Source organism: Carassius auratus, unplaced genomic scaffold (genome assembly GCF_003368295.1).
Source record: "Carassius auratus strain Wakin unplaced genomic scaffold, ASM336829v1 scaf_tig00214053, whole genome shotgun sequence".
Lineage (NCBI taxonomy): Eukaryota > Metazoa > Chordata > Actinopteri > Cypriniformes > Cyprinidae > Carassius > Carassius auratus.
In genome coordinates, this window is record NW_020527504.1 from 112,501 (window position 1) to 120,091 (window position 7,591).

General features: G+C 45.5%; 11 non-coding genes across 11 annotated transcripts; all 11 read left to right on the forward strand.

The window, feature by feature from the left end:
* The first annotated feature begins 144 nt into the window (after nt 1-144).
* trnap-agg (transfer RNA proline (anticodon AGG)) lies at nt 145-216 on the forward strand. Its single transcript has one exon. It is a non-coding gene; the product is annotated as a tRNA-Pro (tRNA).
* Nucleotides 217-796: 580 nt separating this feature from the next.
* On the forward strand, nt 797-868 carry trnap-agg (transfer RNA proline (anticodon AGG)). The gene has a single exon. It is a non-coding gene; the product is annotated as a tRNA-Pro (tRNA).
* Nucleotides 869-1,321: 453 nt separating this feature from the next.
* On the forward strand, nt 1,322-1,393 carry trnaq-cug (transfer RNA glutamine (anticodon CUG)). The gene has a single exon. It is a non-coding gene; the product is annotated as a tRNA-Gln (tRNA).
* Nucleotides 1,394-1,799: 406 nt separating this feature from the next.
* Nucleotides 1,800-1,871, forward strand: trnaq-cug (transfer RNA glutamine (anticodon CUG)). The gene has a single exon. It is a non-coding gene; the product is annotated as a tRNA-Gln (tRNA).
* Nucleotides 1,872-2,347: 476 nt separating this feature from the next.
* Nucleotides 2,348-2,419, forward strand: trnap-agg (transfer RNA proline (anticodon AGG)). Its single transcript has one exon. It is a non-coding gene; the product is annotated as a tRNA-Pro (tRNA).
* Nucleotides 2,420-3,080: 661 nt separating this feature from the next.
* Nucleotides 3,081-3,152, forward strand: trnaq-cug (transfer RNA glutamine (anticodon CUG)). The gene has a single exon. It is a non-coding gene; the product is annotated as a tRNA-Gln (tRNA).
* A 477-nt stretch (nt 3,153-3,629) lies between these two features.
* On the forward strand, nt 3,630-3,701 carry trnap-agg (transfer RNA proline (anticodon AGG)). The gene has a single exon. It is a non-coding gene; the product is annotated as a tRNA-Pro (tRNA).
* Nucleotides 3,702-4,281: 580 nt separating this feature from the next.
* trnap-agg (transfer RNA proline (anticodon AGG)) lies at nt 4,282-4,353 on the forward strand. Its single transcript has one exon. It is a non-coding gene; the product is annotated as a tRNA-Pro (tRNA).
* An 807-nt stretch (nt 4,354-5,160) lies between these two features.
* On the forward strand, nt 5,161-5,232 carry trnaq-cug (transfer RNA glutamine (anticodon CUG)). Its single transcript has one exon. It is a non-coding gene; the product is annotated as a tRNA-Gln (tRNA).
* Nucleotides 5,233-5,638: 406 nt separating this feature from the next.
* Nucleotides 5,639-5,710, forward strand: trnaq-cug (transfer RNA glutamine (anticodon CUG)). The gene has a single exon. It is a non-coding gene; the product is annotated as a tRNA-Gln (tRNA).
* Nucleotides 5,711-6,188: 478 nt separating this feature from the next.
* Nucleotides 6,189-6,260, forward strand: trnap-agg (transfer RNA proline (anticodon AGG)). Its single transcript has one exon. It is a non-coding gene; the product is annotated as a tRNA-Pro (tRNA).
* The last annotated feature ends 1,331 nt before the right edge of the window (nt 6,261-7,591 follow it).

The window sequence follows — 7,591 nt, forward strand, 5'->3', positions numbered from 1 at the left end:
AAAAATTGAGTTTCTCAGAAATCTGGTCAGTGCATGAGTTCTATGTCTGCCCTTGTCAGCTACAGAGGCAGGATGTTGGAGCGACCGTAGCATCGAGCAGACTGAAGTACGTGGCGAAGTGACCTCCACTGAACCGCAATCTGTGGCTCGTTGGTCTAGGGGTATGATTCTCGCTTAGGGTGCGAGAGGTCCCGGGTTCAAATCCCGGACGAGCCCTCTTCTGTCTTTACAGCATCTTTTCTTGAGCAGTTTCAGTCTATTCTGCCATTCCTGGGCCAAACGTATGCCACTGTCAATTAAGACTAAAACTGCGTCTGCATGTTTTCATACCCACTTCTCGCTGCTCTTCTTAGTTCTTCATCTGCAGTTTAAACTTTGACTTGACATTTTTCTAATCATTGGTTTAGGAATGCAGCCCAAGCAGTGGAGATATGGCAAAAAATACATTCTTGGATCGCTTCACGGACCTGTGAGCCTTCATTTTGCGTTTGCTAGTTGCAGGAGCATCTGAGGGCTTGTTGGAGTTGGGGTTTGTTTTTTTTTTCTTTTATTGCTGAACGGGACTGCTGTTAAATTCAGCTCATGTGTTTTGTCGTTTGGTATTTTAATCAACATTATTCTACGAAGGCAGGCCAAGCTAGAGCTGTTACGTAAAAATTGAGTTTCTCAGAAATCTGGTCAGTGCATGAGTTCTATGTCTGCCCTTGTCAGCTACAGAGGCAGGATGTTGGAGCGACCGTAGCATCGAGCAGACTGAAGTACGTGGCGAAGTGACCTCCACTGAACAGCAATCTTTGGCTCGTTGGTCTAGGGGTATGATTCTCGCTTAGGGTGCGAGAGGTCCCGGGTTCAAATCCCGGACGAGCCCTCTTCTGTCTTTACAGCATCTTTTCTTGAGCAGTTTCAGTCTATTCTGCCATTCCTGGGCCAAACGTATGCCACTGTCAATTAACACTAAAGCTGCGTCTGAATGTTTTCATACCCACTTCTCGCTGCTCTTCTCAGTTTTCATCTGCAGTTTAAACTTTGACTTGACATTTTTCTAAATATTGGTTTAGGAATGCAAGCAGTGGAGATATGGCAAAAAATAGATTCTTGTATCGCTTCACGGCCCTGTGAGCCTTCATCTTGCTTTTGCTAGTTGCAGGAGCATCTGAGGGCTTGTTGGAGTTGGGGTTTGTTTTTTTTTCTTTTATTGCTGAACGGGACCAAGTGGGCCCGAGTTCAAATCCCAGACCGTTCTGATGCTTGCTGGTTAGTTGCTGTTCGCTGAGCCTCCTTGAGTGTTTTCTACACTTCAAACAGATGTGCAGACACTGTAGGTTCCATGGTGTAACGGTTAGCACTCTGGACTCTGAATCCAGCGATCCGAGTTCAAATCTCGGTGGAACCTTCAAGAGTCCAACATATGCTGCTGTCAATTAAGACTGAAGCTGCGTCTGCATGTTTTCATGCCCAGTTCTCGCTGCTCTTCTTAGTTCTTCATCTGCAGTTTAAACTTTGACTTGACATTTTTCTAATCATTGCTTTAGGAATGCAGCCCAAGCAGTGGAGATATGGCAAAAAATAGATTCTTGGATCGCTTCACGGACCTGTGAGCCTTCATCTTGCGTTTGCTAGTTGCAGGAGCATCTGAGGGCTAGTTGGAGTTGGGGTTTGTTTTTTTTTCTTTTATTGCTGAAGAGACCAAGTGGGCCCGAGTTCAAATCCCAGAACGTTCTGATGCTTGCTGGTTAGTTGCTGTTCGCAGAGCCTCCTTGAGTGTTTTCTACACTTCAAACAGATGTGTAGACACTGTAGGTTCCATGGTGTAACGGTTAGCACTCTGGACTCTGAATCCAGCGATCCGAGTTCAAATCTCGGTGGAACCTTCGAGAGTCTGTCTGGCAGTGCTTGGCAAGGAGGAGCTTGGGGTATGTCACAACTTTCTCTGTGGCAGTGTGTCTTAAAATGTATTGGTACAATGGCCTCCTAACAATCTAGAACTCACATAAAACTGAGCAGGAACTAAATTGACGAGACAGGTGTCACCTGACACTCTGTGAAGAAGCATTACAGACCTCAGAAAGCTTCTCATCGGCAAGATTTGTGTGTCACTGCCACGATGTTGGTTTCTGCTGTTAAATTCAGCTCATGTGTTTTGTTGTTTGGTATTTTAATCAACATTATTCTACGAAGGCAGGCCAAGCTAGAGCTGGTACGTAAAAATTGAGTTTCTCAGAAATCTGGTCAGTGCATGAGTTCTATGTCTGCCCTTGTCAGCTACAGAGGCAGGATGTTGGAGCGACCGTAGCATCGAGCAGACTGAAGTACGTGGCGAAGTGACCTCCACTGAACCGCAATCTGTGGCTCCTTGGTCTAGGGGTATGATTCTCGCTTAGGGTGCGAGAGGTCCCGGGTTCAAATCCCGGACGAGCCCTCTTCTGTCTTTACAGCATCTTTTCTTGAGCAGTTTCAGTCTATTCTGCCATTCCTGGGCCAAACGTATGCCACTGTCAATTAAGACTAAAGCTGCGTCTGCATGTTTTCATACCCACTTCTCGCTGCTCTTCTTAGTTCTTCATCTGCAGTTTAAACTTTGACTTGACATTTTTCTAATCATTGGTTTAGGAATGCAGCCCAAGCAGTGGAGATATGGCAAAAAATAGATTCTTGGATCGCTTCACGGAACTGTGAGCCTTCATTTTGCGTTTGCTAGTTGCAGGAGCATCTGAGGGCTTGTTGGAGTTGGGGTTTGTTTTTTTTTCTTTTATTGCTGAACGGGACCAAGTGGGCCCGAGTTCAAATCCCAGACCGTTCTGATGCTTGCTGGTTAGTTGCTGTTCGCTGAGCCTCCTTGAGCAAAAAATAGATTCTTGGATCGCTTCACGGACCTGTGAGCCTTCATCTTGCGTTTGCTAGTTGCAGGAGCATCTGAGGGCTAGTTGGAGTTGGGTTTTGTTTTTTTTTCTTTTATTGCTGAAGAGACCAAGTGGGCCCGAGTTCAAATCCCAGAACGTTCTGATGCTTGCTGGTTAGTTGCTGTTCGCAGAGCCTCCTTGAGTGTTTTCTACACTTCAAACAGATGTGCAGACACTGTAGGTTCCATGGTGTAACGGTTAGCACTCTGGACTCTGAATCCAGCGATCCGAGTTCAAATCTCGGTGGAACCTTCGAGAGTCTGTCTGGCAGTGCTTGGCAAGGAGGAGCTTGGGGTATGTCACAACTTTCTCTGTGGCAGTGTGTCTTAAAATGTATTGGTACAATGGCCTCCTAACAATCTAGAACTCACATAAAACTGAGCAGGAACTAAATTGACGAGACAGGTGTCACCTGACACTCTGTGAAGAAGCATTACAGACCTCAGAAAGCTTCTCATCGGAAAAGATTTGTGTGTCACTGCCACGATGTTGGTTTCTGCTGTTAAATTCAGCTCATGTGTTTTGTCGTTTGGTATTTTAATCAACATTATTCTACGAAGGCAGGCCAAGCTAGAGCTGGTACGTAAAAATTGAGTTTCTCAGAAATCTGGTCAGTGCATGAGTTCTATGTCTGCCCTTGTCAGCTACAGAGGCAGGATGTTGGAGCGACCGTAGCATCGAGCAGACTGAAGTACGTGGCGAAGTGACCTCCACTGAACCGCAATCTGTGGCTCGTTGGTCTAGGGGTATGATTCTCGCTTAGGGTGCGAGAGGTCCAGGGTTCAAATCCCGGACGAGCCCTCTTCTGTCTTTAAAGCATCTTTTCTTGAGCAGTTTAAGTCTATTCTGCCATTCCTGGGCCAAACGTATGCCACTGTCAATTAACACTAAAGCTGCGTCTGCATGTTTTCATACCCACTTCTCGCTGCTCTTCTTAGTTCTTCATCTGCAGTTTAAACTTTGACTTGACATTTTTCTAATCATTGGTTTAGGAATGCAGCCCAAGCAGTGGAGATATGACAAAAAATAGATTCTTGGATCGCTTCACGGACCTGTGAGCCTTCATTTTGCGTTTGCTAGTTGCAGGAGCATCTGAGGGCTTGTTGGAGTTGGGGTTTGTTTTTTTTTTCTTTTATTGCTGAACGGGACTGCTGTTAAATTCAGCTCATGTGTTTTGTCGTTTGGTATTTTAATCAACATTATTCTACGAAGGCAGGCCAAGCTAGAGCTGTTACGTAAAAATTGAGTTTCTCAGAAATCTGGTCAGTGCATGAGTTCTATGTCTGCCCTTGTCAGCTACAGAGGCAGGATGTTGGAGCGACCGTAGCATCGAGCAGACTGAAGTACGTGGCGAAGTGACCTCCACTGAACAGCAATCTTTGGCTCGTTGGTCTAGGGGTATGATTCTCGCTTAGGGTGCGAGAGGTCCCGGGTTCAAATCCCGGACGAGCCCTCTTCTGTCTTTACAGCATCTTTTCTTGAGCAGTTTCAGTCTATTCTGCCATTCCTGGGCCAAACGTATGCCACTGTCAATTAACACTAAAGCTGCGTCTGCATGTTTTCATACCCACTTCTCGCTGCTCTTCTCAGTTTTCATCTGCAGTTTAAACTTTGACTTGACATTTTTCTAAATATTGGTTTAGGAATGCAAGCAGTGGAGATATGGCAAAAAATAGATTCTTGTATCGCTTCACGGCCCTGTGAGCCTTCATCTTGCTTTTGCTAGTTGCAGGAGCATCTGAGGGCTTGTTGGAGTTGGGGTTTGTTTTTTTTTCTTTTATTGCTGAACGGGACCAAGTGGGCCCGAGTTCAAATCCCAGACCGTTCTGATGCTTGCTGGTTAGTTGCTGTTCGCTGAGCCTCCTTGAGTGTTTTCTACACTTCAAACAGATGTGCAGACACTGTAGGTTCCATGGTGTAACGGTTAGCACTCTGAACTCTGAATCCAGCGATCCGAGTTCAAATCTCGGTGGAACCTTCAAGAGTCCAACATATGCTGCTGTCAATTAAGACTGAAGCTGCGTCTGCATGTTTTCATGCCCAGTTCTCACTGCTCTTCTTAGTTCTTCATCTGCAGTTTAAACTTTGACTTGACATTTTTCTAATCATTGCTTTAGGAATGCAGCCCAAGCAGTGGAGATATGGCAAAAAATAGATTCTTGGATCGCTTCACGGACCTGTGAGCCTTCATCTTGCGTTTGCTAGTTGTAGAGCCTCCTTGAGTGTTTTCTACACTTCAAACAGATGTGCAGACACTGTAGGTTCCATGGTGTAACGGTTAGCACTCTGGACTCTGAATCCAGCGATCCGAGTTCAAATCTCGGTGGAACCTTCAAGAGTCCAACATATGCTGCTGTCAATTAAGACTGAAGCTGCGTCTGCATGTTTTCATGCCCAGTTGTCGCTGCTCTTCTTAGTTCTTCATCTGCAGTTTAAACTTTGACTTGACATTTTTCTAATCATTGCTTTAGGAATGCAGCCCAAGCAGTGGAGATATGGCAAAAAATAGATTCTTGGATCGCTTCACGGACCTGTGAGCCTTCATCTTGCGTTTGCTAGTTGCAGGAGCATCTGAGGGCTAGTTGGAGTTGGGGTTTGTTTTTTTTTCTTTTATTGCTGAAGAGACCAAGTGGGCCCGAGTTCAAATCCCAGAACGTTCTGATGCTTGCTGGTTAGTTGCTGTTCGCAGAGCCTCCTTGAGTGTTTTCTACACTTCAAACAGATGTGCAGACACTGTAGGTTCCATGGTGTAACGGTTAGCACTCTGGACTCTGAATCCAGCGATCCGAGTTCAAATCTCGGTGGAACCTTCGAGAGTCTGTCTGGCAGTGCTTGGCAAGGAGGAGCTTGGGTATGTCACAACTTTCTCTGTGGCAGTGTGTCTTAAAATGTATTGGTACAATGGCCTCCTAACAATCTAGAACTCACATAAAACTGAGCAGGAACTAAATTGACGAGACAGGTGTCACTGACACTCTGTGAAGAAGCATTACAGACCTCAGAAAGCTTCTCATCGGAAAAGATTTGTGTGTCACTGCCACGATGTTGGTTTCTGCTGTTAAATTCAGCTCATGTGTTTTGGTCGTTTGGTATTTTAATCAACCATTATTCTACGAAGGCAGGCCAAGCTAGAGCTGGTACGTAAAAATTGAGTTTCTCAGAAATCTGGTCAGTGCATGAGTTCTATGTCTGCCCTTGTCAGCTACAGAGGCAGGATGTTGGAGCGACCGGTAGCATCGAGCAGACTGAAGTACGTGGCGAAGTGACCTCCACTGAACCGCAATCTGTGGCTCGTTGGTCTAGGGGTATGATTCTCGCTTAGGGTGCGAGAGGTCCAGGGTTCAAATCCCGGACGAGCCCTCTTCTGTCTTTAAAGCATCTTTTCTTGAGCAGTTTAAGTCTATTCTGCCATTCCTGGGCCAAACGTATGCCACTGTCAATTAACACTAAAGCTGCGTCTGCATGTTTTCATACCCACTTCTCGCTGCTCTTCTTAGTTCTTCATCTGCAGTTTAAACTTTGACTTGACATTTTTCTAATCATTGGTTTAGGAATGCAGCCCAAGCAGTGGAGATATGACAAAAAATAGATTCTTGGATCGCTTCACGGACCTGTGAGCCTTCATTTTGCGTTTGCTAGTTGCAGGAGCATCTGAGGGCTTGTTGGAGTTGGGGTTTGTTTTTTTTTTCTTTTATTGCTGAACGGGGACTGCTGTTAAATTCAGCTCATGTGTTTTGTCGTTTGGTATTTTAATCAACATTATTCTACGAAGGCAGGCCAAGCTAGAGCTGTTACGTAAAAATTGAGTTTCTCAGAAATCTGGTCAGTGCATGAGTTCTATGTCTGCCCGTTGTCAGCTACAGAGGCAGGATGTTGGAGCGACCGTAGCATCGAGCAGACTGAAGTACGTGGCGAAGTGACCTTCCACTGAACAGCAATCTTGGCTCGTTGGTCTAGGGGTATGATTCTCGCTTAGGGTGCGAGAGGTCCGGGTTCAAATCCCGGACGATGCCCTCTTCTGTCTTTTACAGCATCTTTTCTTGAGCAGTTTCAGTCTATTCTGCCATTCCTGGGCCAAACGTATGCCACTGTCAATTAACACTAAGCTGCGTCTGCATGTTTTCATACCCACTTCTCGCTGCTCTTCTCAGTTTTCATCTGCAGTTTAAACTTTGACTTGACATTTTTCTAAATATTGGTTTAGGAATGCAAGCAGTGGAGATATGGCAAAAAATAGATTCTTGTATCGCTTCACGGCCCTGTGAGCCTTCATCTTGCTTTTGCTAGTTGCAGGAGCATCTGAGGGCTTGTTGGAGTTGGGGTTTGTTTTTTTTTCTTTATTGCTGAACGGGACCAAGTGGGCCCGAGTTCAAATCCCAGACCGTTCTGATGCTTTGCTGGTTAGTTGCTGTTCGCTGACCTCCTTGAGTGTTTTCTACACTTCAAACAGATGTGCAGACACTGTAGGTTCCATGGTGTAACGGTTAGCACTCTGGAACTCTGAATCCAGCGATCCGAGTTCAAATCTCGGTGGAACCTTCAAGAGTCAACATATGCTGCTGTCAATTAAGACTGAAGCTGCGTCTGCATGTTTTCATGCCCAGTTCTCGCTGCTCTTCTTAGTTCTTCATCTGCGTTTAAACTTTGACTTGACATTTTTCTAATCATTGCTTTAGGAATGCAGCCCAAGC